The sequence below is a fragment of the Dermacentor silvarum genome, chromosome 2, assembly GCF_013339745.2.
Source record: "Dermacentor silvarum isolate Dsil-2018 chromosome 2, BIME_Dsil_1.4, whole genome shotgun sequence".
Lineage (NCBI taxonomy): Eukaryota > Metazoa > Arthropoda > Arachnida > Ixodida > Ixodidae > Dermacentor > Dermacentor silvarum.
In genome coordinates this window covers 7,582,273-7,600,323 of record NC_051155.1, presented here as the reverse complement: position 1 = coordinate 7,600,323, position 18,051 = coordinate 7,582,273, and the positions used below count along the sequence as shown (strand labels likewise).

The 18,051-nt window shown below is 46.0% G+C and overlaps 1 long non-coding RNA gene across 1 annotated transcript; it reads right to left on the bottom strand.

The window, feature by feature from the left end:
- Positions 1-15,362: 15,362 nt before the first annotated feature.
- Positions 15,363-17,375, bottom strand: LOC119440849 (uncharacterized). The gene is made up of 3 exons (XR_005189623.2): positions 17,229-17,375; positions 15,964-16,166; positions 15,363-15,581 (listed from the first exon to the last, which is right to left on the bottom strand). It is a non-coding gene; the product is annotated as an uncharacterized LOC119440849 (long non-coding RNA).
- Positions 17,376-18,051: the final 676 nt, after the last annotated feature.

The window sequence follows — 18,051 nt, the reverse complement described above, 5'->3', positions numbered from 1 at the left end:
TTGTATCGCTAACCTTCAAAGAAAGGGCTTCATCCCCAGAACGTCGGAAAGAGTGAGTACCACTCGTTAAACAATGAAAAAGGGAGTAGCGCCGCATCCTGTCATAGTAAGTTTCGCGCACGTTATCCATACACATCTGTCCCAAATGGCAGGAAAACTTACGTCCACTCTATCGCTGACGTATCAAAAATAAGTGAATGAGCGCACACTTGAATATGTGCACACTGTATACGCACAATAAATGACGGACTGCAACGATGGCGCACGAATGGTCGAAGCTGAATGTTTCGTGACGGTCCACAAGAGTAAGCGAGTTACTAGCTGTAATATATATTTGCTACAAGGTATTACAATGCGCAAAACAGCTACGTTTCAAGCCTTGTGCGCAGCAAGAACAAATCTATCGGAACTGAGCACACCCGCGAGCGATTAGGCAGAAAATAAGGCAGATAGTGGCCGCACCGAGGAACTTCACTGAGTCAGAAACTGACAATTAAGCCACTGCTTCAAAATATTTGCCGAATAAAGAACACAGAGCAAAACACATTAATCCTGACTGCATTCAAAATCGGAAAGCTTGGATAGCTTGGAATACATATTTAGCCCTGCTTTTATCACAAGCACCATACGCGCTGCTTGCGCCGTTTGGACATAGCTTAATAAGCTCCGAAAGCGCTTTTGCATGTTCTCTGAAGCTGTGATCTAAGCTTCGTGTCGTCCACCTAGTCACCGTCTACCATATCTCCGAAAACAGAGGTTTTCTAAGCCGCGCCGGCGTCATACACTTCCATTGTAAACAAGAAGGCAGCGGAGGCAATTGAGGCAAGCAATGGATGCGTCACCACGTGATCAAACATGGCAGCGCCCACGGGATCGCCGCGAAAAGGGTCAATACTGCCCCGCGACACTTGCGCCGCCTACCGGCGTATCCTTAGAGAGAGAGGAAGAGAGTGAGAGAGAGAGAGAGTTATATGCAATCATATGCAATGATTTGCTGCGCCGCACCTGTGGCGGAGAGGGGAGGAGGAGAGCGCTCACCTGCGTAGGGGATGAGATTGAGGGAGAGTTGCGCATGTGCAGTATGGGTGCGGACGCCGCAGAACGGACCCCGAGCATAAGATGCTCTCGCATCTAAAATGGCAGTGTGCCGCCGATCAAATACCCGGCGCCGCGCCGACGACGCCGCCGCCGCCGACCAGAAACGACCACCACGCCGCCGCCGGTCGAACCGACGCGGCGCACACCTCTAGGCACGATCGGCGGCGTGCCGGGCCCCTAACAGCGTGAAAAGCAACGTGCAGAGGTGCTGCCGACGCCAAAAGCGCTTCTCCGTTTCCCCGCTCGCCGAAAGCTTGCGGCGCCCGTGACTGCAGCAGGCGCCTCTGGCGGTAGCTCCATAGAATAAAGCCCAACTTTAGAGAAGGAAACTGTACCTTCCACAGTGGTACGAAAATAACAAGCGGCAGCGCATGGAACTCACTGGGGTACCCGACAGATGGCACTGCTCAAACAGGAAGCGGATTTGTGTGATGAACAGAACCTTATAGTAGTTAACAGGGAGAATAAGTGTCATGGACAGGTAACGTGGCAATGCGGAAACAGGCAGTCATGTATCGACTACGCCTTAGTCTCAGAAATGGTCTACGAACAACTAGACCAAATGATAATAGACGAAAATGAAAAAAATAGCCTGGGAAGCGATCATAGACGTTTAGCATTAAAGTTTGAGCGAGATACCAGCGCAGAACATGAACCAATAGCCTCAGAGTTTTTAAAAATGAATGACGAGCAAATAACAGAGATCGCAAACAACATAGAGAAGAAAATTGAGGCTTTTCCTACAGCAGTCTGGGAGTATAAGGAACTGGTGGAGGTTATGCACCATGAAATAAGGCGGACACGGCAAAACAATTGTTCGATTGGAAAGAGGAAACCACGTAAGTGGTGGAACAAGGAAATTAAACAAGCTATAGAAGAGCGTAAAGAGGCATCTAGGTTTCATCGATAAGCCAAAAAAAATGTGGTTGATCCCTCTTATATAGGAATCGGTATAGAACACGAAAGTGAAACGTGTCTTCAATGACATGCGGAGGCACCACATGCTACTTGCTCGAAAGCTACAACGCGCCGCAACCGACTGCGCTTACAAACGCGCATCCAAAGTGCATCCGAAGCGCAAGCGACGCGCGATGCGCCGCTCGGTTAGCACGGTCCCAAACAGTGTCGCCGTCTGGTGGCCTCCGGCGGAAGGCATCACCGGCGGTGCCAGCGTCTCCCATTAGAAACGCCCGGCGGTCGGCACACTAGTAAGTATATTCTAGGCACTATAGTCGCACTGCTGAGACCACCGAAGCGTTCACTGTCGGTGCGCGTTAGTGTCATAATGCAGTACTTCTCTTTTCTGCTCGTAGGCGGCGGCACCGCCCCGAGCAAGAGCGCGGGTACACGGAGGAGTGTTAGATATATAAGGCGCGTCTGTGTAGCTCTCTGCAATTGCGTTTGTGGCGCAATGGGTTAAACGCTCGGCGATCTATCGTCGCGGACCGAGAGGTCGTGGGTTCGATTTCCAAATTTTGCATGTTTGTGGAACTTTTTCTTCTGGTTTCTTTCTTTGTATTATGTTCGTGTACATTGTAAGCTGACGTATTTCCGTGACGGAAATACGTCACTGAAGTCTTGGTGGACCCCGGAATAAAACACTTTCGTGTTAAAAGTTGGGATTACAAGAAGAAGAGGTGCTCCTTAGATGGAATACATACCGAGAAAAGAAAAGGGTTGCGAGTGAGCTCGTGCAAGAGAAAATTAAATGCGCAAGTGAACGTTGGGTGCATAACATTCACAAAAGAGACAAAGGCACCCCAAAAAGATTCTGGAACCATATAAAAGCACTCGGAGCTCCAACTAGAAACTCGCAAACGGCTATAAGGGATGAAGACGGTAACATCTATGAAGGCGATGATGCGCTGCGGTACATCACAGACGTTATCAGGCATAACTTCGGCACGAGAAAAAGCGTAGTTCAGACAACAGATCCAGCAACAACAGAGAGGCCTGAGAGATCAAAATTTAGCATAGAAAGCTTTTATTGGAAAAAGGCAGCAGAAAATGTCCCTAACAACACGGCAGCAGGACCCGATGAAATCCCAATACAGCTAATCAAAAACCTCGGTCCAAAAAGCAAGGCACTGCTGACTAATGCCATAGAGCAAGTGATTAGAACAAAGAATATTCCCGTTGGATGGCGTGAAAGCAAGATGAATCTCATCTACAAAGGCAAAGGAGATAAGAATAAGGCGACCTCGTAAGGCCAGTTACAGTAACGTCGGTGACATATAGAATGGCAATGCAAGCCATAAAATTAGAACTGTCGAAGTGGGTGGAGGAAAACGGTGTATTGGGGGAACTACAGAATGGGTTCAGGCCAAGCAGACGCTTAGAAGACACTATGTTTGTACTAACTCAGTGCATAGAGATTTCAGTAGCTCAGAAAAGACCTTTATGGATAGCATTTCTAGATATTAAAGGAGCTTATGACAACGTAGACAGGGAATTGTTGTGGGATATTCTTCAATACGAAGGCATATATGACGATTTCGCGGAGCTGCTGAGGGAGATATATCGAGACAACCAGGTACAAGTGGCATGGGAAGGCCGAAAAGGAAATGAAATGGTGGGAATTCACCAAGGATTGAAGCAAGGATGCCCTCTGTCACCATTGTTGTTCACGCTTTACGTCAAGGGCATAGAAAGACGACTGGAAAACAGCGAATTAGGTTTTGATTTATCCTACATGCGTAATGGAAAAATGGTGCAACACAAGGTCCCTGGACTGATGTACGCAGACGACATTGTGCTACTAGCGGACAATAAAAAAGATTTACAGATACTTGCGAATATCTGTGGGAACGCAGTGACAAATCTAGGCCTTAAGTTTAGCACAGAGAAATCAGGGATTATGATCTTTAATGAACACACGAGTGACTTCGTGGTGTCAATTCAAAAGCAAGTAATACCCATAGTGAAGCAATATAAGTACCTCGGCGTACACATAAACGAAGGAAAGAATTACTCAAGCAACCACCAAGATAATCTGGAAATAAAGGGGAAGCGGAATGCAGCAATAATGAAACACAGAGCACTGTGGGGCCACAATAAGTATGAGGTGGTGCGTGGAATCTGGAAAGGAGTAATGGTTCCAGCGCTAACATTCGCAAATGCCATTATATGCTTAAAATCGGATATATTGGCGGGTTTGGAAGTTAACCAAAGATCAGTAGGCCGGTTGGCTTTGGGAGCACACGGTAATACGACAAATGAGGCAGTGCATGGTGTCATGGGTTGGGCCTCTTTTGAAGTCAGAGAAGCACAAAGCAAAATTTTGAAGAAAGGCTCAGGAACATGGATGAAAATAAATGGGCGGCTAAAGTGCACAAGTATCTCTACATGAAAAGCGTGGACACAGAATGGAGGAAGAGGTCAAGGAAGTTGGCAACCAAGTACAGGATAATCGAAACTGTAAATAGACAACCAGGCGTCATCAGAAAGAAAGTGAGAGAAATAGAGACCGTGAAGTGGATGCAAAGAATGGAAACAAAAAGGACAATGGAGATTTACAAAAATTAGAAGAAAGAAATTAGAAGGGAAAATCTGTACGATAACACAAAGGGCAGTGCCTTGCTATTTGAGGCTCGAGCCGGTTGCCTAAGGACGAAAACATATCGGAACAAATATTCGGAACTAGATGAGACATGTGTATGCTGCAGTAAAGATCCAGAGACCACTCAGCACATCCTAATGGAATGCGACGGGATCCACCCAGCGAGAACCGTAGGTAACGTGCAACTCCCAGAAGCGCTTGGGTTTAAAGTGGAAGGAAACAAACAGATCAGCCGTAGAGATCAGCAAAAGACGATTAGAGTACTGGTGGAAAAAAAGCTGGGAAAAAATGGATACGACCTGATCTCTTAAAATCATAGGCAGCGGTACAAGGTAAATTTTTGAAAAAGAAAAATAATGAGAGGTATACAAAAATGCCAGATAAAGAACATGTATAGTATCCCTGCTTAAACCAAGCAGGCTAGATGATTATTTGTCGCCGCCCCATTTCAAAGGGGATGCCAATGAATCATCATCACCATCAGCGGAAATATTTTTAGTGCAAAATTCCAATATCGCCGCTTTTTTACCGGTCGCGCACGCTGGTACTCGCCGCGCACCCCGGCTGGCGTTGCGGCATGCCTCAGTGCCTTGCCGCTTAGCTTGTGCATTCTAATTGCCAAAAGATCAAAGTGCCTCTACTGACGCCCATACAAACAAGCCACAAGTGAGTGAACAGGACGTACGACTTTATTGGTCGAAGACAAGCAGTGCACCTTCTCGTACAAGAGCACAAATAAAATTTGCATGCCGAGATACGCTGGAATTATTTACGCGAGCTCGTAAACCTTCGTCGTCGCACGTGGCGGTCTGGTAACGAGCGACAACCAGCAGTGCAAGCAGATTGGACAGTGTGTCCCACCTGTTTGCACCGTCGGTCGCCGTTGACGACGATAAACTTGCATTGCGAAGCAATCCGGTGACGCAGGCATCTGCTGCCACACCCAACACAGCGACGTGGACTACCCGGCATTTTAGCGTTACCTCCTTTCCAGCCTGCACGTTTCTTTTCTTTCGGGGGCCGCTAATATGTGGCTCACACTTGGTGCCCCACTTTGTCTCAATATGGACAAGGCGGTTTCTTGGGCATCACCTTCAGCAACCACTTCTGTGGGCCTTTCCACCCATGTGGCTATCAACTTCATAAACTTCGGACCATGTAATTAAGCATGTATGCTGCTCTCTGTTGACGCCAAATCACGGCCAACGAAGGCCTCAGGCAAAATTTGCACAGGGCTGCAGCAGGAAGGGACGGAATGGGGAGCACCAATCACAGTGCGTGTAAATTGGGAGTCTATGTCGCTGTACGGACTGCAGGAGCAGGTGCTTACCTCAAGAGACTGCTTCCCAATGAAACTTACCAGGCCCCCCAAATACGAGAAACGTAACACAGCGACCACGGCCAAGTTTCTGCAACCAGATTCTGCAATCAACCACTTCAGTGTATCTTGCGCAAAAACCCAGGCTATTGAGCAAGAAGAGCAGTCCTGAAACTTTGGGTACCAGCGCAAACAGACGACCACAAGAAGGGAGACACGGACACACAGGCGCTCCGTGTCCGTGTGTCCCTTCTTGTGGTCGTCTGTTTGCGCTGGTACCCAAAGTTTCAAGATGTACCAACTCGCCCAAAAAGAAGTATTGATGAAGAGCAGTCCTGAACGAGACCAGGAGTTAAATATGGGAATGAGAAAGCTTGCATTCAAGAAAGCCACTCTGCTCTGCAAGCAGTGAAGGCCAATAACATTAAGAAAAGTGAAATGCTACATAGCGCACGGTGCAAAGGTTAATGCATGACACATGCCGATGCCGCATCTGCTATTTCAGGAGAGGAATTTAACATGGCAACGTACAGTAGAGAATACTGCTACAAAGATGTCATGCTAATAGACAATGACGGGCCTTAACTATGAGCAAAAAATCAGTTCACCTTTATGTTTGGATAAGGAAGAAGAATGATATCTAGAAATAATGGGGAATGAAAAAGCTTGCATTCATAGAAAAAAAATTTACTTGGCACAAATTGAATTTGACAAGGCCAGGAAGCTGTTAAGGAAGGGCAAACTGATGGAACTCTTTTGCCCAGCGTCGTCCATGCTTGTTCAGAGGTTGCAGGCGCATCTGAACACGAAGAATATCTTTTGTTGAGGTACCTGGATGACTGTGCCAGTATCCGTGCTGGTGGAATGATGGCTGAGGCTCTTTTCAGTCTTGATACAGTCCTACGTAGACTTGGTATCTTATCTAAATACTTCTGGATCCGCTTCTTTTTTCATGGTATAATTGCCTTGCGAGTTCGGCTCCAGCCCCTTCCTGTTGGTGTAGATATATGAGGGCTCCTGTGACGAGGGCCAAGATGTGTTTGGTGTAGACTTTGTTGGAGCAAAACAGTAACACATGAGATACAGCAGAGATTATCCAAACTCGTGTAGTGCTTTCTATGTTTGAACCAATTATGCTGCACCGTAAATATGAACAAACATTCATATCATCTGCTACAAACAAATTACAATGTATCTCAAGACTAGCAAGCCAATACAGTGTATATCAAGCATATTATTGCGATAGCAATTATATGGACACTTCAACCGGATTTCTTCCGTCGCCGTCGTCGTCGCCGTCGCCGTGAGGTTCCGTATAGATAAAATCTTCGCCGCGCGCCGTATGCCCCAGCGGAAGCGTGCGGGGACGCGCGCTATCACGGAGAGCGAACGCACTCAATCTCCCACGCGCAAGCAAGGAAGCGGAAAGCCAGCGCCGGAGGGAGCAGGGGGGGGGGGGGGGGGGGCGGGCACTTCTCTGCCAACAACCGCGCTCGTCGCTCGTCCGCGCAGTCTCTTATCTCTCCCACGCGCAAGCAAGGAAGCGGGAAGCCAGCGCCGGAGGGAGCGGGGGGGGGGGGGCGCACTTCTACGCTGCCAACAACCGCGCTCGTCGTTCGTTCGACCGCACCGTCTCTTATCTCCACACGGCTCTGACTTTTATGCTCCCTGCATTCGCCGCTCAGTTTCCGTTGAAGCGATAGACCGCACGTACATACGCTCGCTGCCAGCGTTTTGACAGTCGTTGACTGCAGTCATTCAGTGTGATCTATTCATGTTTGTTATTGCGCGCTCACACCACGCTTGTTCATTCAGTTAGTAATAGTCGGGCCACATTTTCCAACGCACGCTACACATGCAATGCTGCCCAGATCGGCAGTGCAGCACTACAGGTGTGTCCCTTCGCACGCGCTGCCCACGGTAAGCGCTTCTCATCAACACCACCGTTTCACACGCGCCTTCTCGTGGTCATCGAGTCTCTCTTCATGTCGGTCTACTTACGCCGCAGCACACCTGCTTACTTAATCAGCTCATGTTTACTACAATTCATATTGCTACCAAGGCCGCTCACCTTACTTCGTATGACATTGCTGTGTTGCTATCGCATTCATTGCTTCGCCCTTAGGGCGAAACTGTGACATTTTTTGCACAAAAAACTGCTCATATCACGCTTATCACACTAGGTTCTAAATGAACGAACACACTGTCACTCCAGAGTCCATATGTCCACTGTCCATATATCACCACACAGCACTAAACGATTAATCACTTCACTGCACTTAAACACAACTCTTTGCACAACAACAAAAAATATACACTGCTTTTCTTGTGTATTAACACCCGAACCTAAGTAGCCCTACTCAAGAAGTCTGCACCCACGTTTTCTATCCCTTTAATATATTCGACATGAAAACAGTACTCTTGCAACGCCAGGCTCCACCTCATTACTCTTCCGTTTGGTAACTTAGCCTTACTCAAGAATTCCAATGGCTGGTGGTCCGTTGGTACTCTGAAACATTTGCCAAACCATCAGATATGCAACCGATAGATATGGAACCTTTTGACAGCCCATACCAATGCCAGACATTCTTTCTCTACTGTAGAATAATTTCTCTCCGCATCATTGAGCTTCTTGCTGGCATAAAATACTGGATGTAAAATCCAATCCTTTTCTTGCAAGAGCACTTCCCAATGCCTTGTCGGACGCATCAGTGGGCAACACGAACTCATTCTCCATATTTGGGGCTAAGAGGATTGGCGGTTCCGCCATTTTCTTCTTTAGTGTTTCGAAGGCTCTACTGTGTGATGAGCTCCATTTCACCACATTACTAGCGCCTTTCTTGGTAAGTTCCACTAATGGAGCTGCTATGTCGGCGTAACGAGGTATAAACTCTCTGTAGAATCCCGTCAGCCCTAAGAACGATTGAATCTCCTTCTTGGTTTTTGGTTGCCCTGCCACATGGATTTTTTCTAAAATGTCCTCTTGAGCAGCGATTCTGCCCATTCCTAACTTAAGCCCCAGGAAAGAAACCGCTTGGAAGCCAAATTCACATTTCGTTGGCTTTGCGGTTAACTTCGCGCCCTTGATCCTTTGAAACAGCTCTTCTGATGTTTTAAGTGCTCCTCCCACGTTCAGTCGCAACCAGAATATCGTCAATGTATAGTGCTCTACATTTTGAATTCCATGCAAGACTCGTCTCATCAGTTTTGTGAATACTGCTGCAGCTGTTTTTAACCCAAAAGGCATGTACTTAAAGTGGAAAACTCCGCTAGAACACGAAAATGCTGTTTTCTCCTTGGCTGATGTTTCCATGGGGATGTGCCAGTAGCCTTTCGCCAGGTCCAGCTTTGAATAAAACGTCTTGCCAGCGACTTTCGCGAACACAACGTCAGTCCTCGGTGTCGGCTCGGCGTCCGCCTTCAGTACATTGTTCAAACGTCTGAAATCCACGCAGACCATGTTTGAACCATCCGCCTTCTTGACCACCACTAAGGGTGCTTTGTATGCCGAGTTAGTCCTTTCTATTATTCCCTGACGCAGCATTTCGTCCACTTCTTTCTCTATTGATTCTTGCACCGCCAGCGGTAGAGGGCACTGTTTCGCATGTACTGGTTCCTGAGTTGTGCATTGCAGTTTGCATTCTACTAATTCTGTACTTCCTGGAAGGTCTGAAAACAAATCGCTGTAGTTGTACAGTAGAACCTTCAGTTCCACATCCTGTTTTGTAGCGTTAGCTACACTGGCCTAGCCAAGCCCGTTTCGCGCGGCACATCAAGAGCCGTGCTGCGCATGCGCAAGCATCAGTGATGTCACACGGCTTGCGCACCGGAGCCACCGGAGCCGGCACCTCTCGCGCACTCCGCCGCCGCCGCGCGCGACACACCGCCGCCGGTCTGCGCATTCCAGAGGAGTGACGTCGTAGCCGTGGTAGACGCACTGGCGCCGGCGCGCGCTCGCTGCGCAGTCGCCGTCTGACACTGCGCTGGAGCCGCTGCGCTTCTGACTGGCGTTTGCCAGTGTGGTATAGCCATGGAGAAGGAGAGCGCAAATAGACTTCAGACTCTGCCCAGGCGGCGCTGCGGAAAAACCCGCCACCAGCGCCCCCATCGCAGCCTTGGCGCAAACTGAGTAGTGCAAAGAGAGCTGTCCGCAAGCGAAGCTGCATAGGTCACAATGGAGGCCCCTCTTTCGGTTGTGTTGAGGCACGGTTTCCTAAATATCAAGGACCTAGAAAGCTTCTTCCGCCCATCCACGCTTCGGAAAGGGAGCAGAGCGAAGTACGTGTACAATTTAAAAGAAGTTTCAGGTGTTATTTCGACGCGCTGCAACTCGCAAGTACAGCGAGCATCGTACGACGTCGAGTTCGAGGCAAGCACTCCAACGTCCGTTCTCTAGCGCCTAAATGTGTTAAATTTGGGTACGTACATAATGTGAAAGCGATGAAGTACATATATGATGAAGTCAGTTAGCTATGTAGCTTAAGGTCAGTGGTACAAAGCTCGCTTTATCAGGGGCGAATGGCCCTGGCGACCTTCGCCTTTTCGGTTGCGTTCTCGCTTCAGCTCTCGCTTCCTGGGCGTTCGAGCGTGCTATCGCGCATCTTCGAATGTTTTCTTCACGGTTGTCTTCCGTTTGTATTTACTGCAAATGGAGATACGTGCGTGTCCGCTTTCGCGGGATACAACCGAAGGCAAAACAAACCTAAAGGTTGCCGCGAACGATATTTTGGGATTTATTTGTTTGAACATGTGTTAGCATTCGGTAGTTGTTTCACGCGCTAAACTGATGGCTATTTGGTTTCAAATCTCTCAAAGGGTGACCACTTGTTATTCGATTGTTTATCGCTCATTGCGGCGCGATTACATCTGTTCCCGGGCAGGCGCGTATATACACAAACGATGCTGCCGTTTTTGCGTTTCCTTTTTTTTGGAGACCATAAAAGCTCTATCGCACCTTGTTGGCGATAAGACGAAGGCTTCTCACTTGTTTCGGTTTTCGGACGTGCACACAACCATTTGTCAGTGCGCTTATCTTCTTATTCATGAATAAACATTGTGTATTTTACAACACAAACGATTTTCTCGTCACTTTACCCTCAAAGGGTTAAGCATTTTATCGTAATGTTTAATGTCGTAATTATTTACAGAGAATAAATTCCTCCAAAGCCTTTTTTGGGCAGCACACAGAAAACGTTTTCCAAGGCAGCAAACAGTCTGCGAACTTAACGAAAGTAAGCTTCCTACAGTGCCTGCGCGAAGCATCTTTCTCTCTCGCGGGAGCTACAGCACCGCTCAGTACCCTTGAATATTTAGCAGACGCTTACAACAACACACGCGCACAAATGAATGTAAATAAACGCATTCTTTTTTCTACACACGTGCGTTACTTCACAATTACTCATCCAGTGCTCCCACAGCAACTTTATTGCTCAGATTACAAAAAAAGAAAAGAAAAGAAACGCTGTCAAGAGGGCTCAGTGCATTGCGAAACGTGCTCGTTGTATCGGAAAAGCCGAAACTAGAAATGAGCTCGCGATACCACAATGCCCTAGAACACGATTTTGAATTCATAAAGGAACCAAAATGTTTGGTTAAACGGACCTGCCAAATCTCTCCGTTCCACTTGCTGAGTAAAGTGGAGGCGGACGCGTGTAAACAGGTAGAAACATCGATGGCACATACGCAGCATGGTTCACAACTTTGTTTATTCTGTTGCCAACGAAGAGGCGGCTGCAGATTCTTCAGTTTTCGCTTGGTTGATATAGTACCCCGTCAGGGCTACGCAACACAATTACAGCAGAACAACATTATCACACTTTTTCATGTGAGCGGCTGCGTTGTGGAGAATGCGAGTAATTCGCTTACCCAACACGCGAACGGCCCGTATCCAGCGCTCTCTCCTTTCTCCTTCATACGACCGCGATGGAAATCGGTAAAACTGAACGTTGTTATTCAGTCCTTCACGTTCATGGCAATTTACAACGCAACAGTAACGTCGATTGCGGCGTTTCTTCGTAGCGCGCGGAGCTGTCGTGGTTGCCGTCGTGCTCGCCATCGCCATAGGAGTGAGCCAACAAGAACTTTACGGCAGTTCGGCGGCACGTCCGACAAGCGGAGAAATTCATAGCTCTCATTCTGGCTGTTAAATGCGCAAAACATTCGCAATATAAACCAAAATTAAGTTAAATCGTTGTTTCGCACTCGCTAGCTGCTTAGGCAACTTAGCAAGGGAGTCGGACTTTGCACTACTCAATTATTACCTCTTCGCACCGACAGGTGGCGCTACGCGTCTTGCAAAACTCCAGAGTCTGACGTCTATGCTGCTCAACAGCGCAGAAGAACGGAGAAGCTTGACTCATCGGATCCCGAAGTAGTTGACTGGCAATTAGCGGTTGAGCGTAGGAGACAACCAGGAAAGCTAAGAATAATCAGCTGAACCTTTGCTAACGCTACGTATATCCTGGCATAGCCGAGCTAAGCCACTGCAACTTTTTTTCCGAAAGGGCTGGGTTAATTACCACGTTTTCTACGCCCGTACACTTTTTGGAGCTGTACATGGGCATTTCTCCCGCACCAGTCTCGTCGGTGACGACCACGCAGGCTATTGTGGAATCTTCTGCTGTCTCTCTCTTCGTACTTCTTTAACATGTTTATGTGAAACACCTTCTTATGACTGTGTATGAGGAGTTCATAATCAACATCATTCTTTTTTTGAGTCACAGGAAAAAGTTCCTTCCACGGCATCAGTAGCTTGTTGCTATCGTTGGGAAGGAGGACCAGAGCCTTGCCTCCTGGCGTCAGGCCACGGTTCACTGTCCTGCGGTCTTAATACCTCTTGTGTCGGTGTTTTGCCTGCTTCAAGATCTCGTGGCCCAGGTAGCACAAACCCATCTAGAAGACGTCTACATTTGGGCTTGTTCAAGCCAAAAGGTTGTCTACTATCCGGCTTCTACAAGCCGAGTAGTAGCCTTAGAACTCCACAAGCACGCCTGAAGCCAAGCTAATGCTCCCTCCGTATTCGTCTTGGGGAAGTCTTGGCAAGCTGTTCGTTAGACTATCTGTAGAACTTTCGTATAAAGGATTATTTTGCTTGCCGGAGAAATTATGCAATCCACCTTGCAAAAAAAAGGTTAAATAATGCATATGTTAACCATGCACTAATGCAGATCGCTGGTCCTGATATGCTTTTCTTCTAACCAGTCTTGTGATTCAGGATTTCTAACCAATGTAGATATATTGAATGTGACTGGCTTTACCTTCAAAACTAAAACACACCAAAGCTACTAAGCTGAAAAAGTTCAGTATAATGGTCTAAATGCATGCTTTTGCAAAGGCATAAATATTAAAAGGAGCCACATAGATTTCACAGTTTGTAATAAAATCTGTGAAGGTATAATGTTGAGAGGCCGTGTGCGACATGCAATTTCTACAGTGCTGTTCACTTGCAAAGTGTATTAATGTTCTTGCGAGTCTATTCACTTCGGAAGAATGTTATTTCAGTGCATAAATGACATTGTTGGCATATGTATGTATACATGTTTGCATGTCACAGATGCGCTCTCACTATTATACCTTGACAGATTTCATTACCAAACTATGGAATCTATGCAGCCTTTAATATTTATGCCTTTGGAAAAGCATGCATTTAGCACATAATACTGAACTTTTTTCAGCTTAGTAGCTTTGCGTGTTTTTATTTTGAAGTTAAAGCCAGTCGCATTCAATATATGTACATTTCCCAGAAATCCTAAATCGCACCACTGGTTCCAAGAAAACAATAGCAGTACCAGTGATCTGCATTAGTGCACGATAAATTTGGGTATACTGCTAACACAAGCAAAATTCATGCAGCAGACAAGGGCACATTGAAATGAGGCACATTGAAAAGACATCTTGTAAAATGCCTCTTCTGTAGCCAGCATTTCATAACAATGTTTAAGAGGCAGCAAAATTAGCAAAAAACAAAATTTTATTTTTGCAAATTATGTACATGTGCTTGTCCTGCTTTGATTCTGACTAAATATATACATAGGAAATGAATGGCATGTAATGCCGTGCACTGATTGACTAGACTGCATGTATTATGGATTGCATGTCTAGAGAAACTGAACCCACATCTTAACAGAACTAAGGAGGAAGAAAGGCATGTCAGTTGGCGGCAGGTCCAGTATCCTTTGATGCATCTGCGCCAGTCGAAAAAAGAGAAAGAAGACCAGACTTACTTATAGTAAGGCCAGTAAAAGCCAAATGCTTAGCATAAACATGACTAAGAAATAATCTCTACATATTAGAAAAATTAGCGAATACACTTTGTTTTCTCTCGGTGACTACTATTAAGGGCATGTAATGCGCACACCACTTTCAAACATTATAGAACTGATGCACTCATGATGCATAGTTATACTTGTTATAAGCCTGGCCTTTCAGTGGCTGTCCCCACAAGACTGAACAATGGCATAAAAGAAACAAATACAACACATAAAAAACAGCTTAAAATCTGCAGGCATAAGCATAGTGCCAGAAGACAGGTATAATTCATTCTATAATTCAAAATGCCTTTTCACGTTCACCTAAAGCATCTCCCATGTCCTTTTGCTGCCTGGAAGTAAATATTTATATCTTTCTTTTACACTGCATCATGTAAGCAAGTGGCCCTGAACGCCAACTCTACTTGGGGTTCCCAGAATTTATTGTCTAAAGTAAAATTCTTCAGAATGTATACAAGTTTCCCTATGGCCACAGTAAAGCATGATGTCACAACATCATGCATAGATGGTCGTTGGAAGTTATCTGGCGATTGAGAACAGACTGATATAAGTAGAGTTTAGAACGCCAAGACAAAATATTAATCCCATACCATGCACTTCTGATCTAGAACCAACAGTTGATTTTAATGAGATTTAAACATGCTACATGATGCTGACTCAGTTAAAAACGTAAGTATATCTTAAATTTCTATATAAAATTACCTGAACACTAAGCTTAACGTAACGTGCTGGCTTTTTATCTGCTCGCAAACTGCAATTCTTCAACCAGGCAGTTGCTGCTTGGCGAATGGCATCGGTCATCACATTTTCCCAGGTGGTATTGCTATGAATAGCTCCTGGAATACCAAACCATCTAGTCAAACAGTGCAAGTAGCACGTGTACACGGTATCAGCAGTTGTGGCTGATATCCGAACCATTGCTACATACGAACAGATTTGCAACTCGTAAATAAAATTTGTGGAACATCAGTTCTATGGAACTGCAAGGGGGAGGAAGGCTTATAAAAGAAAAAGATGTCCACAAACCCGACTTAGCTACACTGGATGGATGATATTTTTTTTTCAAATGTGTTCATGTTTTTATTTATTTTTTTCATTCAAAATAGCATGTATTTTGTGAGTAAGAGTCACTGCACTTTATCTCTAGGCCCAGTCAAACAGCAGCCCTCTAATCTTACCTTCCATGACACTGTAGACATGCATGTCCCTGAAGCTCTTTTTCCGCCACTGGCCTAGAGTCTAGCTTAAGTTTCCACCAAAACAGTCTGAAAATAGTGGGTAGGATGCCCGCAGTAAAGCTTCTTAAGTACCAGCCCCCCATAACAGAGAGCCGTTGTGTCTGAAAAAAAAATTTTGAAGAGAACAAAAGGGATTCAAAGCCGAAAACACCAAATATGCACACTGTGGATATTACAGAGGCTGCATGAAGGCGGGTATTAAATCCGCAGAAAAGGTAAGGCAGATGACACTAGATGATTATGCATTCCAGAGAAATTACTGCAGCGATATTTTTCACACAAAAACTGCCAAGATGTAAACAGCCATAGTATAAAAAAGTATTAACTGAAACTACTGCGTATACAACTCAAAAACATGAAGCCACACAATTTCAATAAAACAATGAAGTCAATTTAACATGCATATAAAAGGCATTAGTTACACCTGGCACGAGTTATTATAAAAATGTGCTCATGTAGTCAATTAATAAAGCTTTTACTTACAAGGTGTCGTCAGAATGCAGGATTGGAGCTCTGCTCGGATTCTAATGTGGTCACGGTTTTTTTGTTCACCAAAGGCAGCTTGTAATCAGCCACTGCCATTCTGCCAGTTTCGTTGGGAACACTGAGAGCTGCTAGGAGCCTTTCATCTTGACGTCTTATAGTCTTCCCATGTCTGTGATTAGTACGTGAATGTCTGAAAGCACCTAGAAAAGATAGACAAGAGCCATGCACACTTTGACAGCTTGGACGGTAGCTAATAACATGTTGCACGACGCAACTTCTACATGCATGAGTATACTCCTATATAGCTGCACTTGTTCGATCCTGTTCTGCTCGTTGTAAGTATTTCAAGTCCCATCCAAGCTTTTTGGAACTAGTGCCATCATTTCCTATCTGAGGTGCAACCTGGCTCAAAATTATGTCACTATGGTTGGTATTCTTCGCTGAAATCATGGCCTCACTGCACTACGGGTAGCATTCATCCATAGAAGTGCTTGCATTGGGCAGGCTGTCATACTTTTGCTGTTGAAGGCCTTGGGTACTACAAAAAAATGAATCAAAGCGTATCTTATACAACGGGCAACAAGGGAGTTCGCACAAAGTCTCATTTTGTTTTTGTGCGCCGCTTTGCTTTTGGATAACGTAGGTACAGCGCAACAATTTTTGGAAGGGAACAATTAAACAGGAAAACGCTGGTACAGCGTATCCGTTTCCTTACAAAAGTTGTTGCGCTGTACCTACGTTATTCAGTATGTACCAACTCGCCCAAATCAAGCTGTTGTTGTTTTGCATTTGTTCTTCACAAACTGAATGCAGCGGACGTATATAAAACGCACGTGCTTACGTCTCGATGCAATCAGTCGGGGACGCAGATATATTATTTGCATAGTGATGCAGTTCTAAGACCATCAACGAAGTAATATAAGTCAATAAGCGGCATAGCTCGCGTTTATATAATTACAGCACCAGCTTAAAACATTCGCAACTTTCGACCACGAGGAAACTAGGCGGCGATTCCGCGAGAAGTGGTTCCCGATGTAACAATTTTAGCACGGTCAGTCGATGCTAACAGCAGTGAATGATCCCACACCAACCAAAATGTAATCCCAACCTGACGAGCTTTTATATAGTGTCCGTGACATCGGACGTGCCGCGAGGAAATTCGAAACAACAGCCGTTGCATGAGAAACAATCAACCAAGAGGGTCATGGTGCTACAATCGTGTGACAGAGCTTTCTAATGAGAGAAACACTTTAACCACTTACCAAAACGAAGCTGAGCCATCAACGCAGGAACACACAGAGAATGCGATGTGCGCACGAAAGCGACCCGTTGAATTCTTTGCAAAGTGCGGGCGCGCGGCCATGCGCGACACTGCAAGCGCGAACGGAGACAATGCACGGCAACGGCAGCATGGCAGGCGCGGGAGCTAGCGTTGGAAGCGGCCAAGCCATAGTAGCGCACCAACTGTTGTGCCACACCTGTTATACTAGCCTGTGAAACTTCGTTCAAAATGTTTTATTAAAGTTTTTACGAATTGTGTAATAACGGCACACATTTTATTGAAAGGTTTTGTTGTATTGCCATCACCGGCACACGAAACTATGGCGCGGCTTTCAGTTTGAGCTGACACGGTAGGTTTGAATTGGCCATGGAGGAAGGTACCTTCCTCAATGGCTGATACTTGGTACGCGCGCTGTAACCGTCTAACAAGCGGCCTATGCGAAATCGACTCGAGCATAAACCTTGCAGTACGCTGGTAATACACTGTTTTGTGCGGAGAGCTGTTATATGACGATACCATAAGGATGTAATCATTCCACTGATGGTGCTGTCGAAGGAAACGTTGCAAGCTGGTAGTAAAAATGTGCGCAAGTTTTGCTTGCAAGACTTGGAGATTGACTTTAAAAACGTCTACCAGAGCCTGTACGTCTCCACCAGGTCTTACAGCAGAAGTCTTCAAGACCAGACATATAAGCTATACAGAAGACGTCTAATTTGGAGCTTCACTTAGCACTAGCCGTGTCAAGCTGGGTCAAGCCGAGTCAGGAAGGCTTGTAGCCGACTTTTGCTTCCTGGGGGGCCACT